Below are 17,606 nucleotides of genomic sequence, written 5' to 3' on the forward strand. Positions count from 1 at the left end.
AGAAACTTGTAAATAACTCATGAAAGAATAAAGTTACGTTAAAACCAAGCACACCATTGTTTTTCGTGTGAAATTCCCAATAAGTTTGATGTGTCACATGACCCTCTTCCTATTGAAAAAACAAAAGTTGGATTCAAAATGGCGGACTTCAAAATGGCCGCCATGGTCACCACTCATCTTGAAAAGTTTCCCCCCTCACATATACTAATGTGCAACAAACAGGAAGTTAATATTACCAACCATTCCCATTTTATTAAGGTGTATCCATATAAATGGCCCACCCTGTATATCAAAGACTGGGATTATGTGTTCATTTTACTACAAGACTGAGGGCATTCATATGCTAGTTTCACGAACAGATGTGTAGGCCACAAATTCCCTCCCCTCAGCCTGGGAGATAACCCTATTTACATTGTATCCATTGTGTTCTAGGGAACAATAACCTCTGAAAATTACACATTCTCTAATCACAAACTGGTTACAGGCCACACATTCTCTCCCCTCAGCCTGAGGGATAACCCAATTGACATTGTAGCCATTGCGTTTATACTGAACAGCCAGACGAGTGCTCAGCAGGTCACTGATTACATTTGTCTTACAAGTAACGTACCATAAGTAAATAACATTGCAGGTTAAGTCCACCAGGGGTAAACTCATGAAATGCCATTATGAAAAGCCCTTGCATGGGGACTTGTATATAAACGGTTACATTACAATAAAAGTTGTTATTGACTCCCAAACTGTGTGTCTGCCAGTTCTTGGGACAAAGGGATTATACTTACGCTACCCATATCTTGCATGCTGGATAGGACTACCAGCGGAGATACCGTGGATTATATTATTACTCCGCTACAAGTGGGAGGGGTGGAGTGGAGAAGCTCAGCACAAACAGATAAATTGTGTCACGGGACGCCGAGGCGCTCGCTCTCCTCAGCACCGCTGACGTCCCGTTTATGTGCAGGAGCGAGGAAGCGCACAGCGTCTTCGTCTCCCTGGTGATAGGGGGCGGGACGGACCGGCCGGGCATGTCTCGTCCACGTCCCCAGTTACCCCAGCAACCAGGCGAGGTCTGAGCACCGAGCTGGGCACTCGGTGCTCAGCTGTACTTCCTAGTGCTGGTCATGTGCGCTGGCCACGTCACATTGCAGTACGCAGCCCTGCAGGGTATTGCGATGTGAGGTCACGGTTACTTAGGCAAACGGGGGTTGCTATGGGTTACTCACAGTTTGTAGGAAGACCCTGGGCAGGCGTACAGCAGTGATGGAGAGGCTGACACAGAAGTCCTCTGGGGCACTCTCTGTATATAGGGACCAGGCTTGATGGTAGATGAGGTGCCCTGGGTGTTGCAGGTGTTCAATGTGCCTAGGGAAAGGTCCCTTTAAGGTTCGTGACGCCAGTGCCTGTAACGGTGGCACACCAGTTGATGATAGTGGTAATAAGTGAGGAACACGTTGTTATGGTGAACCAATACTTACCTGATCCTGTGTTCCCTGACCATCCTCTTCCTGCTCCTCCTGTACTGCACATCTCTCCTGGTATTCTGACCGCGGCTTCCACCTGACTATTCTTTGCGGACTCCTGTTGTACTTCATTACTCTCCTGGTATTTGTCCTCGGCTTCTCCTGACTATTCTTTGCTTATCCCTCTGTACTGCGTTGCTCTCTTGGTATTGACCCGGTCTGTCTTGTTTGTCCTCCCAGCACGTATCCTAAGTTAGGGACTGCCGTCCAGTTGTCCCCTGTCATCAGGACTCGTGAGGCAAGTAGGCAGGGCCAGAGGTGAGGGTAGAGCGCAGTGGTCACTATTCTCCCCCATGTGTGTGTGTGTGTGTACGTGGCCGTTTCAAATTGTTACACTTTCCATCTCTCATAGACTTACATTAAGGCTTCAGTGATTCTCAATGGCAATGAAATGTCCAGACTTCACAGTACCCCTACTTCAGGCACTACGCTAGTGATATAGAAAATTAAAAATAACATCTATGAACTCCTTTGGGTCATTGTTTTTATCATTGCGTTTTACTCATTTTGGGTTAAAAATCTTTTCTTCAGTTGGTCTTCATTAAAAATTTTCAACAGTTTTCCTCTACAGCTTTCATTTTCACTGCATCTGCATAGTGTTGCCTTTTGATTTACACTGAATCCATCATGAAACTGGTGGCTTGATCTGTAGCACTCATCTGTACTTTCGTGACAGCTTATAAACATCTATCCCCTGGATAGGACATATCTGATTGGTGGGGTCCAATACCTGGGACCCCCGCTGATCAGCTGCTTGACAAGGCACTGGTGCTCCTGTAAGTGCCGCTGCCTTCTCTGTGCTTACCAAACACAGTGCCGTACATTGTATAGCGGCTTTACTTGGTATCACAGCTCAGAGTCATTCACTTCTTTGTGGCTGAGCTACGCCTATGCCATGTGACAGATGAACGTGTCACCACAGAAGCAAGAAGCTCACTGCACTACTATGAGCACCATGGACTTCTCAAACAGCTGATCGGCAGGAGTCCCGGGTGTCGGACCCTTATTGATCAGATACTGAGGACCTATCCAGAAGACTACACAGAGTGATATGTTGAATATTGCAGCCTGTCCTTCCAAATTTTGTCTTTGGTCTCTGTGTTCAGCCTTTTATTTGATTTTATTCATAGCCCTATTTTATATAGCTGTCCATAAAAGCTTGATTTTCATGTTTTATGCCCTGCATATGCTGTCCTCTTTCTATGGGCTGTTGGTAACATATTCATAGACATCCTTATAGGAAGCAGAATCAATGGCTGGCTTTCATTTATCTAGTTATCCCGTTAAAATCCTCACTTCTGTTTTTCTCTTTATTTGTCATGTATTTCACAACATATGTTGTATTATACTAAGAAAGGAACTTATACAACCTCATAGATTGCACAAATAAAGGACAAAGGACAGATCTTAGAAGAAGTCTGAGGAAACAAGTACTCATCTGGAGGGTTGTTGTAAGTACACACTTGTGTTTGCTTAAATCTACAATTATTTACGTAGCTTGTTTCTGATCATAGAGGCTTATGCACATGAACATTGTTGTTTTGCTGACCACAAATTCCGGATCCGCAAAACACAGATACTAGCTGTGTGCATTCCACATTTTGCGGAACAGAAAGGCCAGGCCCTAATAGAACTGTCCTATCCTTGTCCGTAATGCGGACAATATTAGGACGTGTTCTATTTTTTTTGGCAGAACGGACATGTGGACATATACGGACACGGAATGCACACGAGTCATTTCCGTTTTTGTTCTTTGCGGCCCCATGGAAACGAATGGTTCCACATACTGTCCACAAAAAAAACGACCGACAGAAGGCTTTATGGCCAATCCAGGGCTTCCAGTGTCCCAAGCCATTGTCTGTTTAGGGTTGGAGGATTTAACACACGTCATCTGTTCAAGTTTTCATTTTTTCATTTTTGGATCTTCACCAAGTGGGACCTGTTGGAAAGTGATGTGACATGGTTTAGGGTAATTTTTCTCAAATTGGATGAAACAAGTTAAGCAAAAAGATTTCAGGGGTTGAAAGATTAACCACCTCAGCTCCCCTAGCTTAAACACCCTTAATGACCAGACCACTTTTTACACTTCTGCACTACACTACTTTCACGGTTTATTGCTCAGTCATACAACTTACCACCCAAATAAATTTTACCTCCTTTTCTTCTCACTAATAGAGCTTTCATTTGGTGGTATTTGGTTGCTGCTGACATTTTTACTTTTTTTGTTAATAATCGAAATTTACCCAAATTTTTGCAAAAAAATGACATTTTTCACTTTCAGTTGTAATTTTTTTTAAAACAAACTACATTTCTATATACATTTTTCTCTAAATTTATTGTTATACATGTCTTTGATAAAAAAAATGTTTAGATAAAAAAAAAAATGGTTTGGGTAAAAGTTATAGCGTTTACAAACTATGGTACAAAAATGTGAATTTCCGCATTTTGAAAGAACTCTGACTTTCTGAGCACCTGTCATGTTTCCTGAGGTTCTACAATGGCCATACAATACAAACACCCCACAAATGACCCCATTTCGGAAAGTAGACACCCTAAGGTATTCACTGATGGGCATAGTGAGTTCATAGAACTTTTTATTTTTTGTCACAAGTTAGCGGAAAATGATGATTTATTTTTTTTTCCTTACAAAGTCTCATATTCCACTAACTTGTGATAAAAATAAAAACTTCCATGAACTCACTATGCCCATCACGAAATACCTTAGGGTGTCTTCTTTCCAAAATGGGGTCACTTGTGGGGTAGTTATACTACCCTGGCATTTTAGGGGGCCCTAATGCGTGAGAAGAAGTCTGGAATCCAAATGTGTAAAAAATGCCCTGTAAAATCCTAAAAGTACTCATTGGAATTTGGGCCCCTTTGCCCACCTAGGCTGCAAAAAAGTGTCACACATGTGGTATCGCCGTACTCAGGAGAAGTATGGCAATGTGTTTTGGGGTGTATTTTTACATATACCCATGCTGGGTGAGAGAAATATCTCTCTAAAAGTCAACTTTTCCAATTTTTTTATACAAAGTTGTCATTATAGAGAGATATTTCTCTCACCCTGCATGGGTATATGTAAAAAAAAACACCCTAAAACACATTGTGCAACTTCTCCTGAGTACGGCGATACCACATGTGTGACACTTTTTTGCAGCCTAGGTGGGCAAAGGGGCCCAAATTCCAATGAGTATCTTTTAGGAGGGCATTTGGATTCCAGACTTCTTCTCACACTTTAGGGCCCCTAAAATGCCAGGGCAGTATATATACCCCACATGTGACCCCATTTTGGAAAGAAGACACCCCAAGGTATTCCGTGAGGGGCATGGCGAGTTCATCGAATTTTTTTTTTTTTTTGGCACAAGTTAGCGGAAATTGATTTTTTTTTGTTTTTTCTCACAAAGTCTCCCTTTCCGCTAACTTGTGACAAAAAATTAAATTTTACATGAACTCGCCATGCCCCTCACAAAATACCTTGAGGTGTCTTCTTTCCAAAATGGGGTCACATGTGGGGTATTTATACTGCCCTGGCAATTTAGGGGATCCGATCCGTGGATCCGCAAAACACATACGGACCTCTAAATGGAGCCTTACAGGGGGGTGATCAATGACAGGGGGGTGATCACCCAATATAGACTCCCTGATCACCCCCCTGTCATTGATCACCCCCCTGTAAGGCTCCATTCAGACGTCTGTATGTGTTTTACGGTTCCGATCCATAGATCCGTGGATCCGCAAAACACATACGGACCTCTGAATGGAGCCTTACAGGGGGGTGATCAATGACAGGGGGGTGATCAGGGAGTCTATATGGGTTGATCACCCCCCTGTAAGGCTCCATTCAGAGGTCCATATGTGTTTTGCGGATCCACGGATCCATGGATCGGATCTGCAAAACACATACGGACGTCTGAATGGAGCCTTACAGGGGGGTGATCAATGACAGGGGGGTGATCACCCCATATAGACTCCCTGATCACCCCCCTGTCATTGATCATCCCCCTGTAAGGCTCTATTCAGACGTCCGTATGTGTTTTGCGGATCCGATCCATGGATCCGTGGATCCGCAAAACACATACGGACCTCTAAAATAGACTCCCTGATCACCCCCCTGTCATTGATCACCCCCCTGTAAGGCTGGCTCCATTCAGAGGTCCGTATGTGTTTTGCGGATCCACGGATCCATGGATCGGATCCGCAAAACACATACGGACGTCTGAATGGAGCCTTACAGGGGGGTGATCAATGACAGGGGGGTGATCACCCCATGAAGACTCCCTGATCGCCCCCCTGTCATTGATCACCCCCCTGTCATTGATCACCCCCCTGTAAGGCTCCATTCAGACGTCCGTATGTGTTTTACGGATCCACGGATCCATGGATCGGATCCGCAAAACACATACGGACATCTGAATGGAGCCTTACAGGGCGGTGATCAATGACAGGGGGGTGATCAGGGAGTCTATATGGGGTGATCACCCCCCTGTCATTGATCACCCCCCTGTAAGGCTCTGGATCTGTGGATCCGCAAAACACATACGGACCTCTGAATGGAGCGAGCCTTACAGGGGGGTGATAAATGACAGGGGGGTGATCAGGGAGTCTATTTGGGCTATATGTCATTGATCACCCCCTGTAAGGCTCCATTCAGACGTTCGTATGTGTTTTGCGGATCCGCGGATCCATGGATCGGATCCGCAAAACACATACGGACGTCTGAATGGAGCCTTACAGGGGGGTGATCAATGACAGGGGGGTGATCAATTACAGGGGGTGATCAGGGAGTCTAATATGGGGTGATCAGGGGTTAATAAGGGGTTAATAAGTGACAGGGGGGGTGTAGTGTAGTGGTGTTTGGTGCTACTTATTACAGAGCTGCCTGTGTCCTCTGGTGGTCGATCCAAGCAAAAGGGACCACCAGAGGACCAGGTAGCAGGTATATTAGACGCTGTTATCAAAACAGCGTCCACCCAGAATAACAGGGCCGCCGCGAAGACGCAATCCTGCGTACGGTGGTCCTGTAGTGGTTAAGAGAATAGCTGGCACCATTGCTATATTTATTTTGGAACCACTCTTGGTTTGGGCTTACGGTACTTTCACACTAGCGTTTTTGTTTTCAGGTATTGAGTTCTGTCACAAGAGCTCAATACCGAAAAAAAAAAACTGATCAGTTTTATCCTGATGCATTCTGAATGGAAAGCATTCCGTTCAGGATGCATCAGTTCAGTCCCTCTTACGTTTTTTGGATGGAGAAAATAACACAACATGCTGCAGTTTTCTCTCCGGCCAAAAATACTGATCACTTGCCGGAATGCCGGATCCGGCATTAATTTACATTGAAGTGACTTAGGGTTCCGGCAAAATGAATCCGGCTTTCTGGTCTGCGCATGTGCAGACCTTTAAAAATGCAAAAAAAATTAACACCGGAGAGACGGATCCGGTATTTCAATGCATTTGTCATACCGATCCGCCTCCCGATCCGTCTGACAAATACCATCAGTTTGCGTCCAGCGACGAAACTGCCTGCTGGAAACCTCTGCCGCAAGTGTGAAAGTACCCTTACAAATACTGATGCCAAAAGCTGATTAAAATGAGGATTTCATTGCTACAGATGGAGGAACTGGATCGTTGAAGCTCTAGCTTGCCACTGGATTCCCTGAATTATACCTTTAGAAAACGAAATTAGGGGAGTTCACACATGGTGGACATGGCGCAGATTTGCCATCATAGAATTTTGTGCAGCAAATTTACAACATTGTACAGTTCCAGCAAAGTGTAGAGATATTGTCTTCCACATGCTGCATAAAAAATCTGCAGCATAAATTGGCACACGATGTAGATTTGAAATCAATTTATACTGTCGATATTCCCTGCCAGTGATGGCCAGTTCGCTGTGTTCGCCCGCGAACACATGCGAGCTGCCATCTTAAATTACAAGTCCGGCGAGGCACAGGTAAGTCTGAAACAAATGCGGTCACCGGGAGCAGGCAGTTCCGAGAACCGCCGCCGGGGGCCTTTATCGGGCTGTTCTCGGAACTGCCTGCTCCCGGTGACCGCATTTGTTTCAGACCGGCTCGTGACGCAGGCACAGGTAAGGACTTACCTGTGCCTCACCGGACATTTTGGCGCCCCCCCCTCGCAGCTCACCTGGCCCTGGTCCCGTCTGCAGCAGCTGGCTTTTCCTCTGTGTGGTCCTGGTATCTTCTCTCTGCTTCAATCGCTGGTTTGAGGACCGTATTTTTCGCCCTCTAAGACACATCGGCCCATAAAACGAACCTAGGATTTAGAGAAGGATAATAAGAAAAAAATATTTTCCATTGCACCTCAGGTCAGACCAGCAATCAGACCCCCAATGTTAATCAGACCTCACATCAGACCCCCAATGCCTCAGATCAGACCCCCCATGTCAGCCATCATGCCCCCATGTCAGCCATCATGTCCCCCCCATGTCAGCCATCATGCCCCCCCCATGTCAGCCATCATGCCCCCATGTCAGCCATCATGTCCCCCCCATGTCAGCCATCAGCACAAATAAAATAAAGAAAAATAACTTACCTCTCCTGCTCCTGGACGCCGCCGCTCCTCACCACCAGCGCTCTCTGTCTTCTTCCTGGTTCTTTGCAGACAGCCAAGCGGAGGACCAGGAAGCGGTGAGTACAGATCCTTCACCGCTTCCCGGTCCTCCCGTACTAATGAAGCGCTTCCAAAATAAAAATTGCACATAAGACTTAGGGGTGAAAAATATGGGGTATTTAAATTTTTTTTTTAAGTTTCCATTTTTCCGCTTGGGTGAAATTCACAGCCATTTCCTTGGGAAAATCACATACAATTCATGTGGTTTTTTCACAGTTTCTGCCAGGAATTTTGCTGTGGAATCTGCAGCAGACTTTTCTACTGTATTTTATGTCTAGTGTGGATGTTTATGTATAGGGTGATGTCACACATAGCTTTTTGTGGCAGCTTTGATGAACTACTTTATTTAAGCCAAAGCTAAAAGTGGATTGAAAGGGAATGAGAAATATAAAGAAAGTACTTTTCCTTCTTACTGGATCTACTTCTGGCTTTGGCTCAAGAAACCACATTACAGCTACGTACAACACAAAAAGGTGAATTCTTTTTCTTCATTTTTATGGCCTTTGCTACACGAATTTTTGGTGCATCTATGGAAAAAAAAAAAAAGAACATGATGCTTTTCTTTTATAAAATGCCATTGACCCTAAAAACCCTACATAAATGCCAAAAACAAACAATGTTCATGTAAGCTTTAAAATATGTTGTTATAGACAGCTCTGTGTCGCTCAGTTACAGTTCCATGGCTCCCCAGCTGTCTTCGCTTGGGGTTCCGCATGTAAACTTCTGGCATGGACTGGGTCATGGACATTTCTGCAGCTAATGACTGGCCTCAGCATTGGCAAGTCCCCAAGCGGGATGTGACCCAGCAGTGACATGCCGCTTGGGGATAGGTCACCACTGCGCTCAGTCATTGGCTGCAGCAGCTCACATCACCTTGCCAATGTCAGAAGTTTACATGCAGGTAACGAAGTGCAGTAAAAAGTACATATACTGTAGGAGGGTAAAAATAATCACCATGTGGTTAACTTTTTTAACAAAAAGACACTATCAAAGGCACATAAATATAACATACAGACCCGATTGATGGCACCTCCACAAAGCCCAACACGTGTTTCGCATCAGCTACTGTATTTCATTTCCCCTGAAGAAGCTAATGCTAAACATGTGCTGGGGTTTGTGGAGGTGCCATCAATCTGGTCTGTACTTTATATTTATGTGCCTTTGATAGTGTCTTTTTGTAAGGAAGGTTATTCACATGGTGATTATTTGTACCCTCCTATATGTACTTTTTACTTGGACTAGCATTGCCCCCCCCCCCCCCTTTTACCTGGCACACTCCTTATGTGGATGTTTGTCTTTGCCAATCTATATACAGTGCAGACCAAAAGTTTGGACACACCTTCTCATTCAAAGAGTTTTCTTTATTTTCATGACTATGAAGGCATCAAAACTATGAATTAACACATGTGGAATTATATACATAACAAACAAGTGTGAAACAACTGAAAATATGTCATATTCTAGGTTCTTCAAAGTAGCCACCTTTTGCTTTGATTAATGCTTTGCACACTCTTGGCATTCTCTTGATGAGCTTCAAGAGGTAGTCCCCTGAAATGGTCTTCCAACAGTCTTGAAGGAGTTCCCAGAGATGCTTAGCACTTGTTGGCCCTTTTGCCTTCACTCTGCGGTCCAGCTCACCCCAAACCATCTCGATTGGGTTCAGGTCCGGTGACTGTGGAGGCCAGGTCATCTGGCGCAGCACCCCATCACTCTCCTTCATGGTCAAATAGCCCTTACTTTCAAAGTTTTCCCAATTTTTCAGCTGACTGACTGACCTTCATTTCTTAAAGTAATGATGGCCACTCGTTTTTCTTTACTTTGCTGCTTTTTTCTTGCCATAATACAAATTCTAACAGTCTATTCAGTAGGACTATCAGCTGTGTATCCACCTGACTTCTCCTCAACGCAACTGATGGTCCTAACCCCATTTATAAGGCAAGAAATCCGACTTATTAAACCTGACAGGGCACACCTGTGAAGTGAAAACCATTTCAGGGGACTACCTCTTGAAGCTCATCAGGAGAATGCCAAGAGTGTGCAAAGCAGTAATCAAAGCAAAAGGTGGCTACTTCGAAGAACCTAGAATATGACATATTTTCAGTTGTTTCACACTTGTTTGTTATGTATATAATTCCACATGTGTTAATTCATAGTTTTGATGCCTTCAGTGTGAATCTACAATTTTGCTGTTAGTCATGAAAATAAAGAAAACTCTTTGAATGAGAAGGTGTGTCCAAACTTTTGGTCTGTGCTGTATGTATTTTATATTGTTCCTAATATTTGAATAAAGATATATTTTGATATACTCTAGTGTTTATTTTCATATGCGGGTGTAGGGGTGTTCCCTGATAGGAGTTGCTTGTTATAGGCACCTGTGTTTTTTGGTTGATAATTAGGCCCTCATTTGAGGCTCCCGTTGTGTTTAGGTCTGATTGGTTATCTGGTTGTATTAGAGGCAGAGCTTGTTAAGAGCTCATTTGCATCTCTTTCGACTTAGGGAAGAAATGGCACCAGAATGCACTATGAGAAAAAGGCAAATCGGTGGAGGCAATGCTCTGCTGTAAAACCTTGGGTTCTGCAATTGATGTGGATGTTATTTTTACATATGCCACCTACTCAAACATTGTTGTAGTACACCCCTTCATGATAACACTATTCTCTAATGGCAGTGGTCTCTTTCAGCAGAATTATTTGCTCAATCACATTAAAAATATTGTTCAGTAACTGTTTGAAGAACATGACAAATAGTTCAAGCTGTAGACTTAGCCTTCAAATTCCCCATCTCTCAATTTGATCAAACATGGGGGATGTGCTTGAAAAACAAGTCAAATCATGGAGCTACCACTAGTGTTATTGAATACTGTGTATGCTCAAGCACAATTGAACACAATGGAAGTCAATAGACCCGAGCATTAAACCAGGCACCCCCTAATCTGAAAAAGAGAAGGGGTCTGGTTCACAGAAAAAGGTTAGAAATTGATTGAAACACCACTGAAATGGTTTGGAAACAGCATGGGGAGAATGTCTGGATGCATCTTGGACTCCCATTACCTATGACATACAATAAACAACCACACAAAGGTTATATGCCAACAGCTGCGTATGTGCAAGCCAACAGTCTATCCATGAGACAGATACAGTCAGCATACCTTACAATGGCAGCCATGTGCACTATGAGACATTCAAAACCAGCTCTCATATGAATGAGAGCCAATAAACCTCAAAGTGGCTTCATAACTGTTAGGTGGCTTGGGTGGACCTGCGCACCTAGATCATTATTATTAGGGTGACAAAAAGTTTTCTGATTGTCCTAACCTAATATTCAATAACCTTTCTATATAGTTTTGTCAAGTAAACTCATTTGCATAATCGTGGTCATATGCAAATTAGCTGAATCTGCTTGTTTTTCAGCTGAAACACCATTTGCATGGAAAATTTGCAATAAAAATTAGCAATTAGAATATTCGCGATCAACACTACTCATTAACAGCACCTATGACAAGACTATGAATCCAATAAATGGCGCTGTTCATGAGTAGTGTAGATCGCAAATATTCTAATCGTGAATTTTTATTGCAAATTTTCCATGCAAATGGTTTTTTAGCTGAAAAACAAGGAAGATTCTGCTTATTTGCATGTCTTTCCCATATGTCCATGTTTATGCAAATTAGTTTACATGACAAAACTGTATAGAAAGGTTATTGAATATTATGTTAGGACAATCAAAACTTTTTGTCACCCTAATGATAATGATCTAGGTGTGCAGGTCTACCCAAGCCATCCAACATATATGAAGCAACTTTGAGACTTTCTGGCTCTTAGTCAGATGAGAGCTGGTTTTAAATGTCTCATAGTGCACAAGGCTGCCATAGTAAGGTATGCTGACTGTATCTGTCTCATGCATAGATTGTTGGCTTGCACATACCTAGCTTTTGGCATATAGCATTTGTGTGGTTGTCTATTGTATGTCATAGGTAATAGGAGTCCAAGATGCATCCAGATGTTCTCCCCATGCTGTTTCAAAACCATTTTGGTGGTATTTCTAACCTTTTTCTGTGAACCTGGATACCTCTTCTCTTCAGAGCAGGGGGTGCCTGGTTTAATGCTTGGGTTCTCCCATTGACTTCCATTGTGCTCGGGTGCTCTGTACAGCACCTGAGCACTTTGGTGCTTGATCAAAACTAGTCCATGACTATTGGGTTAGAATGTTTTTGGCTGCATTAGTGGGATCTATACCATATTATGCGACTGGCTTTAATGTTATGGTTGATTGTTGTATACAGATGAATAGCATGATTTTTTGCACTCATACAGAATCTGACAGAAACTACCTCTATGTAAGATCATTGAGAAGCATATGAAAGTTTAGTAGAGGCTTCATGCACCTCTACTGTAATACAGCCCTGTGATTACCTTAAGAACAGGATTACAAAAAGCAGTGACCTGGATCACAGGGGGAAGTGTGATGGTGGCTTAGGAGAGGACGGAGTTGGCAAAGGTGGAAATAAGAGTGGAAGTTGAAGTTACTCACAAGGCTTGTCATTATCCAGATCTCTTGAGCAGGCATACAGTGATTGGAGGGCACACCCTTACTTCCCTCAGGGTACTCCCTGGCTTTAGGGCTCCTGCTTGGTGTTACGTGGGGTGCCCCTGGTGAAGATGGGTTTTGGGGTGGAAGAAGGCAGAAGAGCAGCATGAAAGCTTGTCCTAGGGTCAAAAGATAAATGGTGGGGTCAGTGACCAGGCTGGTTTGGTTACAGTAAACTAAATCTCTCTTTACTGAATAGATGATGTAAGTAGTGCATATAGCAGCAAAAGGCACTGTTTTGAGGCAAATCACAAAGAAGGCTCTTCCCAATACCTGTGTCTAGACAGCAGTAATGAGTAGTAGTAGTCTTTCCTGTGTCTCATTCTAAACTTACTCTGCAATCTTGCAAAATAACCACAGACATGCAATTCCATTCTAATTAACTCTTTCTGCAATTTCCAGGCTGAGGGGTGCAAATCTCAGATACAGATGGCCACTTCATCTCCAGAACATTGTGGTCACTGTAGTAATATACCCTTTCCACATGCAGCAAAGTCCAAAACCATAGACGTGTGTTACCTTGAAGGGGTTGTCTTCACTTCAGCAAATGCTATTTATCTTGTAGAAAAAGTTAATACAAGCCACTTACTAATGTATTGTTATTATCCATATTGCCTCCTTTGCTGGCTGGATTAATTTTCCCATCACGTTATACACTGCTCGTTTCCATGGTTACGACCACCCTGCAATCCATCAGTGGTGGCCGTGCTAGCACACTATAGGAAAAAATGCTGGATTATGCGCACTCCTGCGGTCCCGGACACCAGAGAGGCTGGCGCTTTTTCATATATATTGTGCAAGAGCAACCACTGCTGCTGGATTGCAGGATGGATGTAACCATGGAAACCAGCAGTGTATAATGTGATGGAAAAATGAATCCAGCCAGCAAAGGAGGCAATATGGACACAATACATTAGTAAGTGCCTTGTACTAACTTTCTCTACATGATAAATGCTATTAACTAAAGTGAAACAACCCCTTTACATATATGTTCCTTTTCTTTCCCTCAATGGGATTCTTTCAGCTAAACTGTTTTCCGGCAGCTTTTCATTCTCAGGAATGGTGTTTTCTGGACAAGGCTTCTCTTTTTGCCTACTTTGCAGGAGTTCACACATGTAGGTCATGTCCTAGCTTTGCTTTATATACATAGTGATCTGCTGGTTCAGTGCTAAAGGGTTAATGTGATGGTTCACTGCTAAAGGGGTAATGTTGTGGTTCACTACTGTAGATGTTAAAAAGTTTACTGTGATGCTACGATTTCTGCACTCTGTATTCCAAATAGAATGAACAATCAGAGGGTTCATGTACAAAATCATACATTACATAGCAACAAACAAGTCAACAATTAAAACAAGAGGAATGAGGGCCCTGCTAGCAAGAGCTTACAATCTAAGAGGAGACAGGGGTGACGCAAAAGGGAAAAAGTGTTTGTACAATGATCCAGCCATCTTAAAATTAGGGGAGTAGATATTAAGTTTCATGACCCAACCACCAGCCAATATTTGTAGTGCTTTTGACTGCATGGGGTGTGGTAGATAGTGATTGATGATGGGTCAGGTTCACAAGAGACGAGAAAAAGGCTTGTTTCACATTTGCAGCAAACAGATCCGTTAGGCTGTTCTGGCCGGGAACAGCCTGCTACATCCGTGAATACCGGGCGCAACCGTGCACTGCCAAGATATTGTTCGGCCCCATTCACTTTAATGGACAGCGGTGGAGGAGATCTGGCTGCTACCCGGCAAATATGCAGAGGAGCTGCCGGACAAATACCGCTGCACGCAACAGTTTTTGTCCGGCTGATTCTCTGGATATTTGCCGAGTAGCTGACGGATCTCTAAAAGTGGAGAGCTTTTTGGGTTAGAATGAGCAGTTTTGATTGGGTTCTATACTGTATGGGCAACCAGTGCAATGAATGGCACAGGGCAGAGACTTCATCATAGCGGTTGTAAAAGAATATAGAAAGTCGAAAACCCCTTTAACATCCTTGATCTTTTTACTTCTATTGTTAATATATTGAAATTATTCTATGATGTCATCTTTGTGCTCGGATCGGCAACCGTTGGTACCTATCCTATTCTACCTAACTAAGCAGTAGTGTGAATGCCGGAACTGCTGAAAATAGGGCAGGCTAAAGGGGCCCACCCTAGTAGAGTGCCTATAAAAAGTGATGGGAGGGTGGGGTGAGACACCCAATCGTTGTTCTGTTGAGGACCCTGCAGGTATTTTATGCAGGTAACCCCGCCTTCCCTCGCACAAATCCGGCTAATTAATTAGCCTATAACATGTCTTTCCTTTTCTCTAAAGATGCCCATACACATGACACAAAATGTGGTTAAACTCGCTAATTTCATTGGTGTATCTGAGGTCCTCCCTACTCTTCAGGGTAACGAGCATTAGTGGAATTCTGCATGCCTAGTTATGTGCTTTCATGGGAGAAAAGCTACTGCCGAAGCCTTATTCCCTTCTTCTCAGTGAAATAAACATGCACATCTGGGTTACCCCATGATTATCTTACAATCAGGTAAAATGTAATTTTATGTTTATAACTACACTAAGACATACGGATGTAACAGAGTTAACGGTCACTTTCATAATGAGTTAACTAAATGTGATAACTCACCAAGTGTGTGTGTTAACTATGCTACATCTGTATGCAACTATGTAACCGGTAATGGACCTTTAAGCCATTGTGGGAGGCCCACGTAGTACTTAACTGATGCATGCATTACTGAGAGAGATGAGCGAATCAAAGCTGACGAAGTGGAATTCAATCTGAATTTCAGGAAAGATTTGATTTGCAACAAATGCAAATTTTATCAAGCTTCGTGGTAGCGAATCACAATTTTCCTAAACTGGAGGCTACACGTGTGAGGACTGAGGACCAGGGGCGTAGCTAGAAATGTATGGGCCCCATAGCAAAAAAAAATTATGGGCCCCCCCCGTGCCACCCACAGATCCCCCTCCCCTAAATAGTGCCATCCACAGATCCCCCTCCCCTAAATAGTGCCATCAACAGATCCCCCTCCCCTAATTAGTGCCATCCACAGATCCCCCTCCCCTAAATAGTGCCATCCACAGATCCCCCTCCCCTAATTAGTGCCATCCACAGATCCCCCTCCCCTAAATAGTGCCATCCACAGATCCCCCTCCCCTAAATAGTGCCATCCACAGATCCCCCTCCCCTAAATAGTGCCATCCACAGATCCCTCTCCCCTAAATAGTGCCATCCGCAGATCCCCCTCCCCTAAATAGTGCCATCCACAGATCCCCCTCCCCTAAATAGTGCCATCCACAGATCCCTCTTCCCTAAACAGTGCCATCCACAGATCCTCCTCCCCTAAACAGTGCCATCAACAGATCCCCCCTCCCCTAAACAGTGCCATACACAGATCCCCCTCCCCTAAACAGTGCCATCCACAGATCCCTCTCCCCTAAACAGTGCCGTCCACAGATCCCCCTCCCCTAAATAGTGCCATCCACAGATCCCCCTCCCCTAAATAGTGACATCCACAGATCCCCCTCCCCTAAATAGTGCCATCCACAGATCCCTCTCCCCTAAATAGTGCCATTCACAGATCCCCCTCCCCTAAACAGTGCCATCCACAGATCCCCCTCCCCTAAATAGTGCCATCAACAGATCCCCCCTCCCCTAAATAGTGCCATCCACAGATCCCTCTCCCCTAAACAGTGCAATCCACAGTATCAGGTGCCTCCCCCCCCATGTGCCAGTCTATATCAGGTGCCAACCCCCCCCCCCAGGTGCCAGTATCAGGTCAGGTACCAACCCCCCTCCCCCATGTGCCAGTATCAAGTGCCCCCCGCTCCCCCTATGGCAGTAACAGTCGGGTATTAAAAAAAATAAAATAAACACTTCTACTTACCTCCATGTCAGCGATGCAGCCTCTTCCTGTGTCCCGCCCTGTATGTCCATATATGGAGTCAGTGCTTGTATTTCAGAAAAGGTTTCTGCTGGGATTCGAACCCACGACCTTCTGTATCAGAGGCAAAGCATCTAATCACAAGACCATAAGAACTGCCTTGCTGCTGACTGAAAAATTATGAGACTTCTACTGTTATAGCTGGCTAAGTGTACAACTATACACATGACAGCTGCTCATATATAGAGATATAGCAGAGCTGAGTGTGCTGGGATAGCTGTCATATGGAGATATAGCAGTGCTGGGTGTGTTGGGGCAGCTGTCATATGTATAGATGTACACTTAGCCAGCTATAACAGTACAAGTCTCATATATTTTCAATCAGTTGGAATACAGCCTTTATGGCTGTGAGGGTTAATGCTTTGCTACTGATAAATTGGAGGTTGTGGGTTCGAATCCCAGACACATCAGGAGACAGTAAGATTAGATCACATTAGCGAGGGGGCCTGAACATTAAGACCGCTGCTGTGAAGGGGGCCCTGAACATTAAGACATCGATATTTAACTAACTTGAAAATAGACTGTCGGGCCCCGAAGCAGCTGCTTCCCCGGTAGTTACGCCACCTTCTGGCTGCCTGTGTGTAGTGTCTGTGTGTGTTAATAAAAAATAAAAAAAACTGAATGCGGTCGGACGGGCCCCATAGCCGTTGCTATGGCGATCCCTACGCCACTGCTGAGGACATGGGGCAAGGAACTCTGGGATTGACATGCCTGCATGCAGCCAATCAGCACCCAACCAGCCCTGTGATGTCACAGACCTATAAATACGGCAGCCATTTTAACCACCTCAGCCCCCAGTGCTTAAACACCCTGAAAGACCAGGCCACTTTTTACACTTCTGACCTACACTACTTTCACCGTTTATTGCTCGGTCATGCAACTTACCAACCAAATGAATTTTACCTCCTTTTCTTCTCACTAATAGAG

General features: G+C 44.1%; 1 protein-coding gene across 4 annotated transcripts in view; it reads left to right on the plus strand.

Annotated features, from left to right (window-relative positions):
* The first annotated feature begins 2,860 nt into the window (after positions 1 to 2,860).
* Positions 2,861 to 17,606, plus strand: part of LOC120988982 (immunoglobulin superfamily member 1-like) — a 597,232-nt gene continuing 582,486 nt past the window's right edge. For 3 of the 4 annotated variants that reach the window (XM_040416807.1, XM_040416808.1, XM_040416809.1), the window contains exon 1: positions 2,861 to 2,971. The gene's annotated coding sequence lies outside the window, so the exon portion shown is untranslated. The remainder of the gene's footprint in view (positions 2,972 to 17,606) is intronic. The other variant, XM_040416811.1, reaches the window with a different exon arrangement.

This window comes from Bufo bufo, chromosome 2 (assembly GCF_905171765.1).
Source record: "Bufo bufo chromosome 2, aBufBuf1.1, whole genome shotgun sequence".
Lineage (NCBI taxonomy): Eukaryota > Metazoa > Chordata > Amphibia > Anura > Bufonidae > Bufo > Bufo bufo.